This window comes from Pollicipes pollicipes, unplaced genomic scaffold, assembly GCF_011947565.3.
Source record: "Pollicipes pollicipes isolate AB1234 unplaced genomic scaffold, Ppol_2.1 Scaffold_6686;HRSCAF=7923_pilon_pilon_pilon, whole genome shotgun sequence".
Classification (NCBI taxonomy): Eukaryota; Metazoa; Arthropoda; class Thecostraca; order Pollicipedomorpha; family Pollicipedidae; genus Pollicipes; species Pollicipes pollicipes.
In genome coordinates, this window is record NW_023596921.1 from 5,601,748 (window position 1) to 5,623,611 (window position 21,864).

Genomic DNA, 21,864 nt, shown 5'->3' on the forward strand with positions numbered 1-21,864 from the left:
AAGCTGCGACAGTTCCCGTGGCATCCCGCATATCACGTAGTCTTTCCGCGGCCTGCTGTGCCGTTTGTTCGCCATGCACCTCGAGCGCATGCAGTAACCTTTGGCTCCCGGATACAAGCCTTACTGCGGAAAAACGAAATTATCATTCGAAAGGTGAAGCGATCAGGTCATCTGTGCCCTCCCCCTGGGTTTTGATCTTACCCCCCACAGACACATCTCTGACTGAAATAATAAAAAAACGTATCGCTGCCAGATATAATGAGGTCCAGAACGCTTGAGCGTATAGAGTTATATGAGGGCTACACACGTACTTACACGGACGGCTCTAAAACTTCTGACGGTGTAGGCTGTGCGTTTGTAAACGGTGGCGTTATCCGTTCGTTTTCATTGTCCCCAAATGCTTCGGTGTTCACATCGGAGCTCATAGCAATCACTAAAGCACTATGTTTTATTGAATTCGGCGACGAACCCTTACATCTCATTTTGACGGGCTTTCTGAACAGCCTTCTGAGTGTGAAGTCTTTTTATCCATCATGTCCCCTCATACAGGACATTTTAATACGTTTGACTCAACTGGATCAAGCCGGAAAGAAAGTCACGTCATGTTGGGTTCCTAGTCACAGCGCTGTTGGGATCGGATGAATGGTAATAAGCTTAGAGAAATAAAACCTAAGCTGGGTCAGTGGTTCCCTTGTTTCCGCAAAATGAGGCGAGAAGAGGTGATCCTCTGCAGATTACCTATCGGGCACACGTACGCAACCCTCGGCTATATGTTGGAGGGAGCCGATAAACCTATCTGTGATCGATGTGGTGCTGTCCTTACCGTTCGCCATATCTTTATATCTTGTCCGCGCCTCGTGGAAGAACGCCAACGTTACTTCGGACGGCATGACTTTCCCCTTACCCTCTGTGATATGCTCGGAGACAACTAACAATTTCTGGAATATCAACAGATCTTTTTGTTTCTCAAAGACACCAATTTTGGGACCATTTATGCGGTGCATTGAATAGGTAAAACAAAACTCGTTATGGGCGCCAAATGACCACCGCAGTCGGCGCGCCCGTTAACTCCAATAAACAACAACAAAAGGAAGCACACGCCAAGACGGGCCCGTAAAAGGACGTGCCCCTGGTTCCGGCCCCCAGTCGCCCCGAGACCATCGACCATAAATTGTGGCAGCGGCAGTTGAGGGGACCTGTGCCCCTCGAGACGGACTTGAGTCTCTCCCGCTGCAATGGCGTCGCAGTCTGGAACGTCGGCTCTCCGTGACGGTGCGTCGCCGTTATGCCAAGCCATCGGCAAGGGTGTTGACGCCGCTGGAGATGTCCTCGTCCAGCAGCATCGTTCCAGTGCTCAGCTCCGCGCAACATCACCTGCCCACTAGCCAACCCATCAGCTGCATTGGACTGCGGCGAAGCCTGCCGACATCACACGGCTGCCCACCTCGTGTTGTTTGAGATTTACTCAAGCCATGGAGTAATTATCTGCATCGACACTAAAAATATTATGAATTTCAAGAACTTTTGCTGTTTTAGAACAGACGCAATGAAGACCAAATAATCAAGAAGCAGTGAAATTTGCATAACCTGTTGTGACTATTATCTCTTTTACCAACACAACAAAAACAAGGAAAGTTTTAAGCATTGGAAAGTGCACTACACAATTCTGTATTGACCAGATTCCGTGCGGTGTCGCGTGCGCCGCGTGCCTTGTTCTTGTTATGTGTCGGCGTCTCCCTCCAATTTTGCGTCAGTTTTGCAGGTGCATTTTCCTGACTGCGCTGAAATTTGCGCGTATATGTGATTCTGGCCAGGGTAGCTGAAGCGGCCAGAGATGCCGAGGACGGTCCTGCCGAAGAGCAGTGAATCGTACAGCTGTAAGCCCCACGACCTCGGCGAGCGCGCGATGTGTGCCTGGCAACGGTCCCTTTATGTAACGTTTAAGGCTATCCAAGCCACCGTTGCAGGTACTGGGCGTAATTGCCAGGAATTGACCCACTGAACTGTTTATACCGTACTTGCAATGTCCGCACCTCTAAAATAACTCTTCGCACATGTCCGGGCGATTGCTCCCTTTGGTGTAGTCGCTTCGGTTCCCTACGCTCCCCTGGGGGAGGGAAGCTAGGTGGGACCGAAGCCCTCCTCTCCAAGACGTGCAAAGGAAGCGCACGCCTAGACCGGTCCGTAAAAGAACGCACCTCGGGTGGGTTACGCTCTCCTCCCTCCCCGTCACCCCGAGACGACGGCAACCACACGGGCCCATGTGCCACCGTCACCCGTGTGCTACGGGTAGCACTCTTGGCACTGGGTGACATGCAGGGCTCCTCCAATTTTTGACGACCCGCGACTGTCACGCTAATTCCACGAGAACTAAGCACCACCATGCATTGCTTCGGCTGGTACTATATTTTCATCAAAACAGTTCAATTTCTATAAAAAATTGTGCTACCAGGATAGATTTTAGCATCCTGCCAGAATATTCGAAAATGGAAACAGGATCCTGGACAACCTATTCTATGGATGCTGATGATACTGCTGTATATAAGAGGATCATTTAATCCACCTCTTCCCGTCACCAGGAAGTGCTCGCACTTGCCAGCTGCTGTGAGGACTGACGGGCGGGGAAATGATGGGCATTTGAGCATACGAAAGCTTGGAGTGTGTCAGTATTGTGTTGTGTAGTCTTAATTCATGGTAATAGATAGTTCACAAGGTTAAGTTAAGGTAAAACACGGTTGAGGAATGTCATCGACATCCCTCCCGGCGAGAGGGGCTTGTTCGGCCGCCTCCACCTCCCTCCCCCCCCCGCCCCCCGGCGGGGCCGAGCTTTGAACTTGTTAAAGACGTGGGTGGAAAAATCTCTGCACGAAAACCCCTTCACCATCCTTCGTGAACTAGAGCTCTACCGTGGCCAGGTGGAGGCCGACAAGCCGCTCCGCTCGGGAGCCCTCCTGGTGAGGTTTTTTTTACCAAACACCAGGCCAAGGCCCTGCTGAAATTGAGCGGGATCCTGCAGCGGGCGGTGACAATTGCGATCGTAGACCGCCTCAACACCATCCAGGCGGGCGTGTACAGCCCTGAGCTGACCGAGCTGTCGGATGAGGAGCTGCTGGAGGAGCTGATCGAGCAGGGGTGTGCGAGGTCATGCGCCTGGCCGTCCCAGCCTGGGCTCCATTCCCCTAGTCCGCCTGCGATTTGGAGGGCTGAAACTCCCGTGAGCTGTGGATACCTCATGGTTCCGGTAAAGGCCTGGGTCCCTCCCCCAGCACTGCCGCGCGTGCCAACGGTTCGGCCACATCTACCGGACCTGCCGGGTTACGCATCCCACCTGGGGCTGCTGCGCCAATCCACACCACGCGCGGGAGTGTGACGCGGAAAACCCGCGCTGCGCGACATGCAAAAGCCCGCTCGCAGCTTGGGACCACCTCGCCTGGCCCGCTTGGCATATGCAGCACGAAGCGTTGAGGGAGCGCCAGCAGCAGGCAGCGGCAGCGGCCCTTACACCCGACCAATTGGATCTCCACTCTCAGGAGTGGCCTACGCCGCAGGAGGCGTGCCCCGCCCTTCCCCTCTAACACCAGCCCCGCGCCGGCGCCCCTCCCTCCTCCGCATTCTGCTGAGGAGCCCGAGATGCCGATCCAGCGCCGTGCCACAGCGGAGCGCTCACCCTCATCACGCTGCTCCTTCCCAGCAGGTCAGCCGCGTCTGGTGCGGCGTCCGATCGAGCCCGCGCCGACCGACCCCGCTGAGGCGAACCCAGTGGCTGCGAGCCTCCCTGAGGAGGGACCCGCCCCGCTGTCGCTGCCCTTGATCTATTTTTCACCGCCGCTTCGCTGGAGGATCTCCCTCCCTCCCTAAATGAATCTCCGATTGGGTGAATTCTTGCTCTAATGAAATACTCCAGTGATATGGACTACTCCTCAAGTCCTCGAAGTCCTCAAGGACTTCAAAATTTTTGCTCCAATGCTCTGGTATCCCATTCGGTAGAATTCAAAGAATGATGGTATAATGATTATATATATATATATATATATATATATATATATATATACAATCAAATGTATGGTCAAAAATAAGCCATTGCTAGCCGCTGTTCAACTCAGATTCTTTTCATTTTAACTTAATTATTAACGGTGCTCTCAGCCTACCATCCGTTTGGGCAACCGTATACCGAACGTAGTCCTGTTAAAACGCACATTCACACACACAAAACTCATCACAAACTGAGGTGCAGGCACTTCTTGGTGAGTCATAACAAGAGCGTGACCAGCACACCTTTATTTATACTGACAGCTCCGGACGCGATGGCCGCACAGGAGCCGCCTGCGTACATAACGTTCACCCCAAATCAAACCGCCTGTCAAATTACAAGGCTGTGTATACGGCTGAACTGAAGATGATTTGGGCTTTGGGTTGCACCGACTCCGTTGGCCATATGGAGCCCATAACCTACTTTTTATCTAACAGATGCGTGAAAAAAGCGAGGAGATAAGGCTACGTCCGATATATCGCATATATCTGTATGTCTTCAAAATAACTAAAAATGTGACCGTCATTTACTAAACTCGAGTCGTCTCCCAACATAGCATGGAGCGTTTGGCGCACGGACCCCGGCCAAAAATCGCGCATGCGCTCCGATGCGAGGCGCGTATGGCCTCGTGACGGCCAAAGCTACCGACATGCCCCTAGCGGCCGGTCCAAGAACTAATCATGCAGGCGTCTGCCCCCATTACCGTGATGACGGAGCGCGCTGGTATGGATAAAATAAGAAGTATTTGAGCTATGCCCGTAAGGCCTTTCATAATTAGAAAATTGCGCAGTGCTCACAGCATGCAGGTCAGCATGCTTAATAAAGAAAAACAAATCACTTTGAGGTGACATTCGAGGTGATTGTGCGAATTGGCCGTCAATTTTCCCGTTCGGCGAAGAATGCAATGATCGGGTCTAGGGGAACGGCAGTGATTGGTTACAAATCCACTTATGCTACCCAGACCACTGAAGCTAATTCAGGTGCGCACCTTGCTTAAGATTTAGCACGAAAATGGCTTTCGGCTAACATGTTTCATATTATCTTGGCAGTTATCGTGTCCACGCGAATTTCAGCGAAATGCGGCATGGCGTACGAATGCCAATGTAACCATACTAGCTAAATAACACATGGATGGAGAATGCGGCATGGCGGATGTGGCCGCGGCCACACGATTTTTGTGAGTCTGATAATGTTATTTCTTTTAATTTATATTTAAAAGGACAGGAACGAACAACCTGCCACCCCAACCATTTCGGTTAACTCTTCTCCTGTGACCAAACTATATCCCCATTGTTGAATATTATTTAAGCCAGCGATCCCGTTCAACGACGGATCACTACTGTGGTCTAAGAAGCTTTTTCCCAAAGTATCTGTGTCCATACCAAAAGCGATAACTAGCATGATCAATTGTTAGTTAAAGCAAGCGGACAGGCGAATCGACATTAGGTGTCAATATGGTCCAAATTTTAAAGCAAATTCAAAAAACTTACTGATCTGAATTTAGCGCATTCACAAGCGACTGTTTGGGCAACTCCTCATAATCGTTGGAATTCAGGCTGAAAGCCAGGCAACAGTGTTGCAACTAGCTGACTATATATGAGTGTTGGTACATACTTTACATGCGATGTCCATATGCTGAATGTTAAAAACTGAAAACCTAGTCGAACTATTCCCTTCCTGCGGCGAAATCCTTGTCAGGTACTACCCCTATTCCAGCACTGTTATCGCAAAGTTGTATTATGTAGTCCTTTTTATATCAGTTAAGTGCTTAAAAATAAAATACTCGCCACAACGAATGCATGTATTGCGAGCAGCTCCACGCACGCCCTATGCACATCGTCAATGCACTAGCCACATCGCTAGTCAATGTGTATTCACAAGCGCAGCAGGCGCCTACCCTCCTTCAGTAGCAGGTGTCTCGAGCCCTGACGGAAGTTGGTGCGTGAGAAGAAAGAAGTTGTGACATGATGGTTCAACTTCTCGACAGCTTGCTGGTTAAACACGCCGAGAACACCTTGACGACGGATCATGTCAGGCACATGAAAGACCATCATGTGCAGGTGCGGTGTCACCATACTGGACTGATGCAGTGCACAGAAGATTTTCAAAAAGGTCTGACATTCTTCAACGACTTCGTCGGCATTTTCACTTATTTCACAAGTGTCATTACTTTTAAAAATTTCGCGTACATATTTCGGAGCATCGAAGCGCCTTTGCTGCCTTTCGGCGTCACAACAGATAACAAATTTTCATTGACGATTGCTTGAATAAGGCGAGCTCTGTCCCGACTCTGCAGACTGGAAAACTGCAGAGCTCCCTAATCAGTGTCGACCAGGTACCCTCTGAGTTCCAAGTCATGCAGAACCGAGTAGAACAGACCGCGGGACACATCACTGGCACCTCTTGCTCCACTAGTCTATCGAACAACAGATAACTTATTCTAAAATACATGTGCAGCACGTCTAAAACAACACAATCAGGTGAAAAACACGGCAACAAATTTTGACATTTTGTGCCCGGTTCACCGCACCGTATGTCGCTGCGAGGAGCACCACCGCCCTTAAACAGGTCTTCCTTTTTACATAAACAGTGTAAAGCGGCGAACGAGGAAGTTGCAGCCTTTATACCCAGAGAAATGAGGATAAATTTGCAGTCTGGCGCAGAATATCACTCTGACTTTGACGGTTGATCCCCGAATCTGAATCGGCTCGGTATCGAACCACGAATTTCTTCGTCGAAACTAGCCAGAATTTTTTTTGATGTTGTCATACCGCTCAGACTCCTCTACCACACCAAACAAGTGGGGTCCTTTAACATTTGAATCAGTTTCATCAACAAATGTAATGGTGAAGTTGGCAAAGGTACAGAATTTCCCAACGTTTGCCCCATCTGCCGAAAATTCTACACGTATAGCGCCATCATTACAGATGGTTGGGCCAACCTCTTTCATGACAGATGCCATACTACGAAATGATCCATTTGCTGGAGACTGGATATATTGACTGCTTCATTTTTGATTCGTCACTCTATAAGGACGCTGTACAAGGAGGGCGTGCCAGGAAAAAATTTTCGAAGCCGGTTTTATTTTCTGTGCGATATGTTACTGTCATCCAAAGCTTTCAAAACGGTGCTGGCCGATCGTGTGCTATTTTCATCTAAAGAACCAAAGTGTACAGTTAACCCGTGACGAAGAGCATCTAAGCGGATTTTTTGTTTGATTGGTCACAAAGTTCGTCCCGAAGTCCCCCTTGCCCTGTCTATTGCACGATCTTTTGATGCACGTAGTTCTGATTCGAGCAGCGACGCCTCTGCGCTCACTCTGTCGCATTCAGGTTTCGAAACGACCTCCACAATTCGGGCATCAACTTCAACTCGTCATTCGAAGAACTCCGAATCAAACTCATGTTTTAGTCGATCTAGAGACCACCCACCCCGGCATGACTTTTTTGAACCCTGGATTCTAGCACATGATTTCCGCAAGGCACTGACTTTGCTCGTCGAAATGGGGCCGTCGCAGTGAGTGTGCATCAACTTCCTTAACCAGCACCAGTGCCGTGCCTTTGGCACAACAGTCATTATCCTCATACAGTTTCAAAAGATAAGCTTTCCTAATATGTAAAGGCGAATTTTTGACAATCAAGTTTCCAGACAATTGTATTTGATTCATAGTGTTGAATAATGAGGGCTTCAAGATCAACTGCAAACCCACTAACCCACCCACACCACCTAGCAACGCTGTCTGTACAACTTTATGAACAGATAAAGCCGCACAGCTGCGTTTTTACGCAGTGTGCCGTCTGCGGACCGCACCCGGTACGGCTCGCAGCGGCGGCGGCGCATCTTTACCGCGGCGTCGCGGTTCTGCAGCTCGTTGGCGTCACCGTGCTCATTCACAACACGGATCCACCACTGGTGGTAGACAGGGGTGGCCACCAGGCTGATGATATCTGCGAGCGTTCTGTCGTTGAAATAGCCAGCGTCTGCAGTCCGGATGTCTTGGCGTATGGTGCAGGCGCGCTGCCCTCGCTTGGCGTACTTTAACAGCTGACGCACCTGAGAACATATTTGCTCAAATCAGCGTGTGGGTTTCACCCATCGGATGTTAAGCATGTCTAGACGTGTTCCGGCCAAGTCGGAGCTGGGTTAACGAGCTCAAAGAGGACGAATATTCTCATAGAATACATCCCATCTCAACCCTTCAATTTTCAACAAAAACACCCTGGCGATTCGACATGTCCTGATAGATTGTGCCCGGGGCACAATATACCAGGACATGACGTACGGTGTAATGACACCCACAGCGAGGACATCGCGGTTGGTCTTCCCCACATAACAGGTATCGGTGAGTTGCGTATGTGTGTCCTATTCTCAGGCGGCATAGCGTCACTTCATCCCGCCTCACCTTACGACAACTGGACGCCCATGGCCCCAACCGGGGCTTTATCTCTTTCAGTTGACTGGCAGCACGCGCAACCCAGTTCGTTTGCCACTGCTTCAGCATGAATGCAGATACCACTGCATATAGGTCGTTAGCTGTGACTGTCACAGTAGGGATGCAAGTTGCGGGTATGGCACGCCTTGCTGCGGCATCAGCTACTTCATTACCACATATGCCAGGTGCGAGCGCCGAGTCAGGTGCGCTTGCGTGACTGTTTTGACCTTTTTACCACGGAAGAGGTGCTTGACGTAGAAGAAAAGCCCACGTGCTCCACTTGTGCCAGAAGTATCCACAGTACTCCAAAAACTGGAAGATTCAGAAGTTCCCATCCATCCCTGTAGCACACCTGAAACGGTTCTTGCTGCAGCTGGATCGGATCGGGCACCACCTCACCACGCCTGTGGACTTCTCTGCCAGTGGTCTGGAGCTGTCGCCATACTCTGCCGTACTGAGAGCCTGGATTTATAGGCTGTACGGCGTAACACAACATTTTGGCGTGGAGCACTCCGACCACTACACGGTGCACTGTAAACACTCATTTGGGAGGCTGGCACAAGTATAATGACTCCAGATTCCAGCCGTGGATGTGCCCAGGCAAACATGAGATGGCCTTGTTCGTTGTTTAAACTCATTTTGACCCTCTCTTTTCAACAACAATGAGACCCCACTCTATTCAACAACAATGAGACCCCTTGTTTCATTCCGGGCAAGGGGGGCCCCTTGAGGACAGTACCAGCGACGCATGACCGTTTTCGGTCAAGCGCTGAAGAACCGTTCCGTCCCATCGCGAAGTGTCTCCTGGCTGTCATTCTGGTGACGCGGGGCGGGATCTCCTGGTCGACGCGCAGGCCCTTAGAAGGATATATCAGATCACGTTGTTCTCCTCCCTGACACGGGAGGCGTTCTGATCCACGCAGTTGGCCCCAGATTAGCACAGGAACCTTCATTGACGCAACAACATCCCTTATCGATGCAGGTGGTCCAATAGCTGTGACATAGACCCCAGCTCCATATTTGTATGTGTTCTTCGGAGGTACTGAGGACTCCTTGAACGTACATTGTAGATGAAATAGGGTCCCAAATGTGCATTAGCATAGCTAATCCCTTCAAAAAACCTAGGTGAGTTCACGTACAGGCCAACAACCTTGTGAATATGCTGTCTCTAGCTCTCTAAATTCTTGAGATCTCAGGGGTTCAAATTGACCCCCCACCGGAGCGAATGGTATCCAACCGGTCACCAGGCGCGTACTAAGCGATGGCCAATAAGCGAATGAAGAAGATGATGCATCTTGATGAAGATGACTGGTGAACTAGGTAAATCGGTATGCATGTTTAAATGTAGTGCAAAAGTAAGCTAAACACAAACTAATCTAAAAGTGGGGGGAGCCAGTTACCACTGCTGCCCCCCCCCCCCCCCCCCATCTGTTTCAACACCCATGAGGCAACTCGATACAAGTCAGCGGCTCGCTCTCAGAACGCAACTCCAATGTGAATGTCTGCGTCCCAAAACACTCGTAAGCTGATGTCGGTTTGGTGTAGAACAAGATTGCTTTTGCCGACAGCCTGAACATCCCGTTCTCTGGTACAAATTCCCCATTGCATGCTGTGTTTTGGTGACTAGTCTCACCTAATTTGTGTGGATGCAGCCAATCTGGTGGCTAATTTTCTTCCTGGACATCCCCTTAACACGCGCCCGGGTGGCCGGTTGACACCATCCGCTCTGGTGGGGTCAATGTGACTCCCCTAAGATTTCATAAACTGCCAAGGCTAGAAACACCAAATTCACAGGGTTTGTTAGTCTGTGAGCTTACTTGTGTCAAAATTCGAGATTCCTAGGTCGTGACCTTTGGGTCAAATAAAGTCACTCAAGGTTAAACTCCAGGCTGGTATCCAAAGTGCTGCAGAACCCAGATACCTGTTCCAAGCAAAAGGTTGCTGATACTCATGTAGAGTCAGTGGCATTGTTCGACCTTTCAAAGGTCAGGGTGACCAGAATCATACCAGACCGTTTTGACTTTGACGCTTGAATAAGCGCCAATGATTTCTGTAAGCAGAATGTTTCTCAAAACAAGGCTCTGACCGGGCTATCTTAGATCAGTTACCTATTCTGACCTTAAAAAGTCCATGAAAGAAAGTGTGATGAGGTCCTGTTATCAATAAATCCGAAATGAGCATCAGAAACTACTCCATATATCAAGCTAGAGAGAAATAAAACACCTAGTTTCTTAACTTGATCTGACTTTCGCACCTGACCCTTGGTCGAGGACATCTGTTCTTTCATTTGCTGTGTTTGATCAACTATCTCAGAGATGTATGGCTTCGTCTCACACTCCGTTGCTGCATCAGATCGAACGATTCCCTCGAAATTGTTCTTCGCTGAATACATGGCCTGCCGTTGACCTGCCGCAGATTATCGACCTTACAAGGTAGATCTAAGTTTTTGATATCAAACGATCCGCTATTCTGCTATCTAAAGCTATGCAAAATTTGGCTCGGCTGCGCTGCGCCGTTCGGAAACTATTCTGGAAATACCTTCGGGAGCCAAATTGACTCCTCCCCCGCCGCCACCCACCTGAGCGCGAGTTAATGCATTTAGTGACTTAAGTACGCGTTGCGATTAAAAACTTCGTTTAAGTAAGGGTAAAAACGTCCATATTGTTACTAATAAGCAAGTTGGTAGTGAAATGTTCATTTTGATTGATATCAATCTAATTTGATGCTAGTTGCTACTTTTGGTTATATATTTAGTTGATTTTGGTAGCCATAGTTCATGGCTGGTATGTGACATAAGCGGCGGAGAAGAGGCGGGGGCCAGCGGGCGACAGACCTGATTGTTGTAGTAGGAGGACGTGGGAGGACGGGTTGCTCCGAGTCTTCACGGCTCGGGAGGCTTCTTGAGATAAACCGGCAGGACTTTTGTCGGAATACATTTGCTGGGTGATGGCGGATATCTTAAGCAGAGATAGTTAACGAATATCTTCGTTCTAAGGTATGACACGTACCTAGGCGTAACTAGTTTTACAATCTGTTGACGTTATACATGTTCTAAACTCCAAGGAAGCAGTAAGTGAGCATTGTCTGTGCTCAGCTGTCTGCTTGTGGGTACTCACCTACCTATTTGTTATTGTGCATTTGGTGATGGGCAAAATTGTGTAAGCTGTGATAGATGGAGATGTAACAATATATCCATAGTGATTGGTGTCAATGTGAATGGCATACATTAAGAACAAGAAAGTCATCAAGACCTGAGTTGGAAGAGACAACAAGTATCAGGAATATTTGTTCCTCTTCCTAAATCACAATGAGCCTGTAACTGCATTACATGGGTCATCAATTGTCACCCATTTTCTCACACTAGGTACCAGCCTGCCATGTACCTCATGTCTGAAAAAATGCATGCAGGGCCAGACCAACCTTTCAAGGAATTTGAATAGTGCCATGGTAAATTCAAATGCTGCAACAAAATTAAGCAGATCATGCAAATTCAGCACAAGAGCCCTATCTGAACTCAGGATATCTGTGTCCCAGTTTCAGTGCACTGAGGGTATTATGTCATTTGGGTGGTCTGATGCAGTTGTCAGATTTTTTTCAGACTGGCCCTACTAGTGGAAATGGATGAAACCATCTTTTAAAGAGGATTCTGATGGACATACAATGTTTGCCAAAAACCTGACTCAAAGTCCTATGAATATCTTGTGAAGGGTTAATTGTAATCTGTCATGTAATCGTGACAGAATTTTCAGCAGTTTAATATATTCTTTGATGAAGAAGATGATAGTTTGGAATGCTTTGGGATCCTTAGGATGCATGCCTATATCATGCAGGCTATGTAGCATACCCCTTTTTTATCAGAGGGAGCTTTCATTTCAAAGTACTTTTGAAGCAGGATGTATTGCATGCATCATAAACCACCACCCAAGTCTTGCCACTTCAGTGCAATAGACAACTTGCATCACATTTGCCTGATGGACCTGGAGAGTTTGTACAATGTCATAGCACTGCCTTTGTTGCTGTGGGCCTGGTTGTGGTCAGTTGCAAGCTTATCAGGCTTGCTTGGTCTGGCCAAACAATGCACCTGCTCTGAGCTCCAGTTCATTGTTGCTAAATATTGAGTCCAGTACATCTCAGACCATAGGTCTAGAGGTGACTTATTGGTGCAAAAATGACCCTAGAAGTTGCTGTGCCCTAAAATGCCCAATCATCATCATCATCATCATCAGAGGTGACTTCAATACATTATATTTGTATTGTGCTGTCAGGAGGATGGCCCACTGCTCCTTTGGTAAACCCTATCCACTTGCACTGTGATATATCTCTGGGGCAGCAATTATTTATAGGCTTGTGTTGTATGCTTTGAAGATCTTGAAACCCCCCAGTTTTATACAGAAATTCAGTACCAGTTGGTGGTACTTCTCATTGAGCGGATATTTTGTTAACTGACAAGTAGTAGTCATGATATTGTAAAAATATTGTCCACGTGTTCAGACCAGGGAGGCAAAGCCACAACCTGCTCTGCTCATCTGTGTGGTCTTCTGGGCAATATATGTCGTTTTCTTGAAGTGCTATGGCTGGTGAAGCATTTGTGCACACTTTCACAAATGGTGTTATGGGAATGCTACCTGGTGCTGAATGTGCCCATGCCTGGGTGGTCTTGATAGGTGGAATGGGTGAATTGCACTAAGTCATAGTTTGGTGACTGTGATCAAAGAAACTGACATATTGGAAAAAATATGATGATTTTGGTGGATACCAGTCACAATACTGGGGGCATGCACCTATGTAGTTTTCATGACCTGGCTGTCTAAGCTTGGGCCACAGCTATGTTGCATTTGGGACAGGTTTTAGAAGGGCTTATAGTGACGGCTTCCTGGACAGACACAGGTGCACCCATGGGTCAAGCAGCATCAAGATCATGATTCTATTACAGCTGGCATGTTTTTCTACATTGTAGAATCGGTTTCACTTCTCTGTCTTCTCTGGTCATCCAGATGATGTCATTCCTTAGCTCTGCTTGCCAAGACCTTGGCCTCTCTCTGATCTCCAACATGGAAGTTCCAGTCTTAATTGAATGAGGAAGCAAAATAGGTTTGACATCACAATTTTGCTGAAACGAGGTGGTGTGAGTCAATGTTTCCAGTTATTTGAGTGCTGTGAAATTGGACATATTGCAGTTACATTGCAAACACTTGTGCTGTGCTGCTGAAAACTGCATCACAGTATGGTCAGTAGCTGTACAGGTTTAAGCCTGTCAGAAGGGAAGCCAATCATGCCAGAATGGCCCAAACATACTGCACCCATCTGATGTGGTGAATGAAATGGCTCGTGCGTTTGCGGAGCATTGTGGGAGAACAAATACCGCTGCCGAGTTCATATCCCACGTGCTCTTTGTGAAGCAGCTCAGACAAAGTTTCATACAGCTGAGGAGCTCTCATGTAACAAGCCTTTCAGTGTTTGAACTTATATGTGCCATTAAATATCCGCACAGCGTGGCACCTTGGCACTATGGGCACCTTTCTTGCGAACTTTCTTGCTGTCCTTTTTTCTTGAGTCAACACTGGTTTCGTGCGCTCGGAACAGATACACTGAAGAGAACGGTGTGCGCCAGGGCAGTGTTTTAAGTGTTGCGTTGTTTGCTGTCATGATAAGTAATGTCGGGACAGTTTTTCTCAGTCGATTGGTCGCTCGCTTTACGTTGGTGATCTCGACATCTGGTGCAGCTCCGCCATGACAGCGTGCATGTCTCGCTAGTTGCAGTTGGCGGTGACTCGCGTAGAAATGTGGAGCATGCTCAACAGTTACAGTTTTGACCTCGAATGCAGGTTCCATCCACTTTTGCCTTCTGTTTTGCCGGCGTCGGTGTCCCGACATGGCGCTTAAGTCTTGTTGACTGCCATACTCTTGTGGCACAGTTTTTGGAGGTTACATTCTGATGAGCCTTTGACCTACAAGGAACATGTCAGCATTATACGTGACAAGTGTTTAAGGACACCGAACATGTTAGAATGCGTGACACGGAACATCTCATGGAGCAGATCGTCAAACGCCTTTATTGTTGTACTGTTCATTGATTAGATCTAAACTTGACTACAGGTATTTTATGTATGACCGTGCGCCGACCTCCTTCAAACGTCGTTTAGTCATCATACGCCACGCTTGCAATTAGCCAGACTTTGTTATATCTCACCATCTCGTACGTAAAATGACCTGTGGGTTTTGACAACGAATTTGACATGCACTTTTTGTATTTCAGAACTTATTCAAGATGGACTTCGGGTATTTGTTAGATCTAGCCAAGCAAAATGAAGACCATTCCAAGATCTTGGTATGTATGCTGCATGCATAAAAAATGCAGTGCTGCTTTTCGTATCCACGATATCAATCTCGAATGCATTTTGACATTATGCTCTGTGGAGTCTGGTGCATTTTGTCCATGTACGGGTGGTCGTCCTCATTTTTTACCGAAAATTCTGATCACGTCACTGTTGCACCTCTTGCGTTCCTTCCGTAGGCATTGTTTATCCGTGGGGTTAATCATAAAGTGAGGGGCCTTGCGTCGGACCCTTTCTATGTGGGCTGGAATATGCAGGAAGGTATGCATTCAGTAACACTTCCATTTATTCACACTTGTGCATGCGTTGGTCACAGTATTTTTAGAGGGAAAAATGGAATTGCATTGCTAGCCATAGCACATTGATGGCGTACGGAGTTTCCTCAGCATCTGTTATTCTGTATGTGTTAAGCATTGAAAGCACCCTTTGCTTCTAACAGGCTAAGGAAAAACGCTTCTCAACCGAGCTGTCGAAGGCCAAAAAGTTGGAAAGATCACGGGTCAAGACCGGAAATATTCAGAGATTTCTGGCCCAAAGAGATGCAGAGGAGAAGAAAAAAACAGCAAGAGGCAAAAGATAAGAAGGAGGTAAGGACCACTAGAAAACACAGAATAGGACATCGTATAGTTTTACGGATGGACTGAGACGAGATATGGATAACATGGGTGAAATAATGGTCCGAACTGCCGTACTCGTGTAGTTTGTTCGTATGTGCCTCTGTGCTGAATGGAGAAGCCCGGCTCTTTCTACTGTTCAGTCATTGTTAGATCAGACTGGTACGATTTGATTGGTAATGCCAGTTTTCCTGAAATCCTTCTGAATAGCTCAGAATTTGTATTTGAAGTAGCTGCTCCCATGGGAGAAATATCATTTGACTCCCTGCTAACCGCTATGAAAGTAATGCATTTAGTTTGTCCTGTTTTTCTAGCATGTGTGTTCTGTAATGTTTGCAACACACTTAGGTGTCAACATGGTTGCGTAATAAATGCTGCGAAAGTTTGAAAGACTGTTAAGACAAAAAATCTGCGAACATGAAGCTATTATCCCGCGAATTCAATGAAACCTTATACTATGGCCCTGATTTCTCTTCTATGGCGTTTACCACAGTAGCTCTTTTCGAGGAGCACTTTGGCTTTGATAATGGGAGTATCACATGATCTAAGTAACGCACGGGCTCAAACTTCATTCAGCACGCTCCTCGGTGACCGGCTCTTGCCCGCTGGACCAATCGCAAGTGTTCTTTTATTCGCATCAACGGAAGTGCGCGCGGCAACAAGACTATAGCAAAGTGTTGGCAGTGTGATTTGGATTCGAATTAATTGAAATTGAAATCCTTAATATGTCTTGACAATGCTGCGCTATTATCAGTGGTAAATGGTCCTGAGGTTTCATTAGAGAAGGTCTTTGAAATATGCCCCAAAGGTGGTACACCGCCTTCAGTGTTTACATTCTAACACACCCGGCGAGCATGATGGCGGTGGCCGTGTTGTCGACAGTTAATTCCAAACAGTTATTCCAGCTCTGATCCCAGTTACTGCATTATATGACCTATATTGGTATGGAGCAGTGTCTGTAGGTGCTGTAGATGTTCACAATCCTGGATACGTAGCGGCCGCTCACCGACACGCTCTCTCCAGACGCTGCTGAATCTGAGGGACCAGCAGAAGGGCTCGAAGCGGCGCGTCAGTGCTATGCTGAACCGAAACAAGGCGGCTAATCGCTCGGTGCTGGAGGACGCCAAGGACAAGTACAACACGGCCGCCACCATCGACGGTAGGTGACGGACGGAACCATAAGACAGGTACAACACAGCCGCCAGCATGGACGGTAGGTGACGGACGGAACCATAAGACAGGTACAACACAGCCGCCAGCATGGACGGTAGGTGACGGACGGAACTTAAGACAGGTACAACACAGCCGCCATCATGGACGGTGGGTGGCGGACCGGATTTCAGGGCGAGTGTAGTGGGGCCGCCGCCAGACATAGTGGCGGCCATTTACATTTATGAGGCTTAGGATATAAGGCTGAGGGTATAAGGAGTGGGTGGGGTGGGTGGGAGCGGAATTGGTATGCACAGCCGTCCCTTATCATGTGTTCGGTTGCTCTTCTTGATCGGGGTGAGGTGGCCCGAATTGCACGCGGATGCTTTGTGCAGTTTCGGAGATTTGCTGAAGTTGGAGGCACGCAGGTGCTCCGTGCAGTTTCAGAGATTTTCTGAAGTTGGAGGCGCGCAGATGCTTTGTGCAGTTTCAGAGATTTGCTGGAGTTGGAGGCACGCGGATGATTTGTGCAGTTTCGGAGATTTGCTGGAGTTGGAGGCACGTGGATGCTTTGTGCAGTTTCAGAGATTTGCTGGAGTTGGAGGCACGTGGATGCTTTGTGCAGTTTCAGAGATTTGCTGGAGTTGGAGGCACGTGGATGCTTTGTGCAGTTTCAGAGATTTGCTGGAGTTGGAGGCACGCGGATGCTTTGTGCAGTTTCAGAGATTTGCTGGAGTTGGAGGCACGCAGGTGCTCCGCGCAGTTTCCGAGACTTTCTGAAGTTGGAGGCGCGCAGATGCTTTGTGCAGTTTCAGAGATTTGCTGGAGTTGGAGGCACGCGGATGCTTTGTGCAGTTTCGGAGATTTGCTGGAGTTGGAGGCACGCAGGTGCTACGTGCAGTTTCAGAGATTTTCTGAAGTTGGAGGCACGCCCCGAAAGTCGACATGGAAAATGGTGGAAGGATCGATCTCATGTCTGATGAAGTGGGGGGCATTGGCTTCTAGACATGGCGATCAAAAACACCGATCAACAGTGTTTGTGAACCGAAGCGTCTGTTGCTATATAGAGAAGCGGGTTCGCTCGGCGGCGTGTAACGGTGGTGTGTTTGTTTCTCGCGTCGCAGGTGCTTATCAGCCGGACGAGGACGACTACGGCTACGAGTCGAAGACGGCCTCGGATATGTACAGCAAGCTGTTGCGCCAGTACGAGAAAATCCCTGACAAAAACTATTTGAAGAGGGGCAAGGCCAAGTCGAGCGGGCGCAGTCTGGACCTGGCTGCTACCAAGGTGAGGCGGGTCGTGCTGGCTGGCCTGCCGCTCTGAGCAGTCTCAACAGATGGACCACTTCATGTATCATGTAAAGGACAAACTGGCTCCCCCTGAGCGGATACAGCGGGTGGGTGCGGGCGCCAACCGCCGTCGTGAGTGCCAGCTGGTTTGTGGCGGACCGTGTGCGCAGGTGGACTGTGTGCCACCTCCTGTGCTCGCTGCCTGATTAGTGCCACCTGTTTCCGGCGACAGGCTCGCGTCAAGCAGTCACTGGACCACCAGGAGGAGGAGCGCAACATGAAGGGTCACCGGCGGCGGCGCAAGCACGCCGAGTCGACGGGGGCCGAGGCGTCGACGCGCTCTTCCTTGCCACCGCCCGGCTCGCCCGGCGCCGACCAGCCGCCGTCCAAGAAGAAGAAGCCGACGGTCGTGCGGCGCGGTGGCCTGCCGCCGCCGCCGGGGCTCGACTTCCACGCCATCCTGGCGCTGGCGGCCGAGAAGCAGCACCAGCCGATCATGGTGCCGGAGCGGCCGAGCCCTGCCGACACCGATGAGCGGCCGCTCACGGCGAAGGAGAAAGCCGAGATCGAGCAAAGTCGGCAGCGCGAGCTGCGCAAACAGGGCAAGCTGCCGCCGGCCAAACACAAGGACTACAATGACGTGCTCCCGGCCAGCAACAAGGGCGGCAGAGGGCGGGGCGTCGAGTCGGCTCGCCGCCGCGAGGAGCCAAGCGCCAGCAGGGGCCGGGCGGCGTCGCCGGAGCCGCGGCCGGGCCCGTCCGGCGCCCGGCCTACGCCCGACGCCGGGCGCAAGCCGGGGCCGCCCACCGACGTGCGCAGGAGACCATCCCCGCCGCCACCGAACGCCAAGCGGAGACCGTCTCCGCCACCGAACACCAAGCGGAGACCGTCTCCGCCACCGAACGCCAAGCGGAAACCGTCGCCGCCGCCGGATGCCAAGCGGAGACCGTCTCCGCCACCGAATGCCAAGCGGAGACCGTCTCCGCCACCGAACGCCAAGCGGAGACCGTCTCCTCCGCCGAGCGCCAAGCGGGGACCATCTCCCCCACCGAACGCCAGGCGGAAACCGTCTCCTCCGCCGATCGCCAAGCGGAGACCGTCGCCGCCGTCGGGCGCCAAGCGGAAGGCGCCGCCTCAGTCGGAGGTAAAGCGGAAGCAGGTCCCGCCAGCTGACGCGAATCGGAAAACAATACCCTCAGAAGACGTGAGGCGGAAGCAGTTCCCGCCAGCGGACATGAAGCGCAAGCAGTTCCCGCCTGCGGACATGAAGCGCAAGCAGTTCCCGCCTGCGGACATGCGACCGAAACAATTCCCTCCAGCCGACATGAAGCGGAAGTTTGCGGGCGGAAGAGGTCCCCCACCCAAGCCAAGTAAGTGTCATGGGAAACGGTGACATTTGGACGGCTGTGGGAGGTATAGGAATGGTAAGCGTTGTGGGAGGGAGCACCAGCGCATCTCCATGGGCATTGGGGTATTTGCGGAATGGTACTTTTGGATGTAAAACTGTTCTTACACCGTCCGCGTACGGGTCCGCTGACGCCGTTTGGCAGTCTTTCCCTATCTAGTTGGCGATGGCGGTTAGTCAAAATTCGGAATCGCTGTAACCATGTGTGTGACATTTCCTTTTCGCCGTCGGTAGTTGGTAGGCGACGCGTTCGGCAACGGTTTGCGATGATTGTCGACTGATGGAAACGAATACGCAATGGGAATCGTGCTTTAAAGGCATTAATATTTCATCGAAGACACTATATTCGTATGAATTTGCTCAGTACTAGATACCAACCAGTTGTTTGATTATCAGCCTTCCCGCTCCGCGTAATCGTCGCTGTGTTGCAAGTGGTTGGGCCTTGAGCCTCTCTCCCTCCCCTTTTTAAACTTGAGCGTTTAAGGTACAGACATCGTGTCGAAGGAACTGGTGTAAATCTTAAAATTACCACCCCATTTTTGTTTTTAAGATCAACATTTCTGTTTTCCAATCGTGGTTCATGGCATCGCAGTCCATGCACGTGCTATTTGTGTCAACTTGCCATCCATCATGACAAATTTTGACGCGCGAAACGAAACCCACTGGTTACAAGTTTCGTATTTACAAGGTATTTCCGTACGGCGGCTTGTGCTAGCGTACTGAGGTCTCATACCGTTATCAACGCGGATTCACATGCGTGTGGGAGGGGGAAGGGGGGGGGGCAAATCTGGTTATGTGTTTAATTATGCAGCATGCAATAAGCTGACTGGCTCACCGCATATGCCGTTTTTCATTTAGTGACTCCTTGCCAAAAGTAGGCGATTTTTACCTGGCCGAATCGTTGGGGATGGCGAGCGCCGAAGGGTTATGTTTGTCCCTGGCAAGGAAAATACCGCTATTTACGACCGTCTACCGTTCAGCCTTGTCGACCAGTGACTCATGATGGGGTCTTGTGTTTGTAGATCGCATTGAGTCGGATGACTCAGAGTATGACTCTGAGATGGACGACTTCATCGATGACGGCCCGTTGGAGGAGGAGAACGACTACTCGTCGGCCATCAAGCAGATCTTCGGCTACGACAAGAACAAGTGAGATGGTCTTTCCTGACTGCGAGACAGCGAGCATTTTGGACACACCCGGCTGTCATGTCATGGTCGCGCTCATTGGAGGCTTCCTTTATGTTTCTGGTTTTGGTCCTGCAGGCTACGCACCGTGCGCCGCGATGCAACGTTTAAGCTGTTGAGCGATCAGTAACACGACGTGTTTCTGACGTTATTATTTTGTTTCTTTTTTGACCAGACATTCTTTCTCTGAGTAGCGGGACCGGTGACGCAGACCGCCTGTGATCCGCTCCGTCCCCCCCCCTCCCCTGTGGTACCGGAACACGCCGGCCAGCTCTGACCGGTGCCCGGTCATCGAGGGTGCCTCTGGTCGGCGCCGTCCCTTTCCGAGAACTGTCCAGACTCTCGGCCGCTGCTGATGCCGTGCCGGCCGCGTCCCAGGTACCGTGACGTGGACGAGGACGTCTCTGACATGGAGGCCGACTTCGGCACCATGATGAACGAGGAGGCCCTCTCGGCTCGGCTGGCCCAGGAGGAGGACGACCGCGAGTATCGCAAAGAGCTGGAGCACAAGCGGCGCAAGATGGCCATGAAGAAGCGCGGCATGGGCCGCTAGCAGCGCCGGCTGACAACGCACGGAGCGGGGTGCGCGGCCGGACAGCGGGCGCGACTCTTCGTGTGGCGTGCGTACTGCTATACACGGTGTACGTGCCGTGGGACGCGCTGACGGACGTCGCGCAGAAAGAGGGGTATGCGTGTGGTGGTTTTGGCACGGGGAGGTCAGAGCGGGCGTGTGCTGTGGATTGGTGTGGCTTGGCACGACAGGCTGGGACCTTGTGTGCGATGCTGGACGTGTTGGTGTATTGTGTGGGAAGCGACCTGGAGTGGTTGTGTGCTTCGTGGTTGTGGCAGCGTCATGTCATGACCCAAATAGGGAACATCAAATGTCAACATTCTGCGGGGTGGTGTGTTTAGAGCGGCGTGCGCAGCCTGCACGGGTTAGGAATGCGAAGGAGGGACGGGGAGTGGAAGGGGGGAGTGGAGTGGAAGGAGTCGCTTGATATATCTCCCCCTAAATTGATGTATTTTGTGAGCTGCGTGGATTGGTGGGGGCCCGGCGCGAAATAACAGTGTAGTGTATTTGCTGATTGCAGTGCATCTCAACGTGTGCTCGTTACGCCTTACATATTGGGAGGGCGCCGCTACTGCAGAGTGCGGCCGGCGCTTTGCCGACTTAAGATGCTGATTCCACATGCGCAGTGATAGGAGGTGAAGGCGCTGTCCACGCTTGAGACATGCCGCACGCGATAGCTTAGCTGCGTGGTTTGGGACTCGCGGTCCCGCGATGTGCAGCACTACAGGCCTTCTGTTTTCCGCTGTGGCTACTGACACGGCACTGACATGCGTTGTGTTGGCTGTTATGTTATGCCGCGTACCGGAGTGGGCCAAACGGTCTGTGCGCGTTTAAGTCCGTCACGAATGAGCCT

The 21,864-nt window shown here is 50.3% G+C and overlaps 1 pseudogene; it reads left to right on the forward strand.

Annotated features, from left to right (window-relative positions):
* Window positions 1–11,344: 11,344 nt before the first annotated feature.
* Window positions 11,345–21,351, forward strand: LOC119108571 (protein SPT2 homolog; annotated as a pseudogene).
* The last annotated feature ends 513 nt before the right edge of the window (window positions 21,352–21,864 follow it).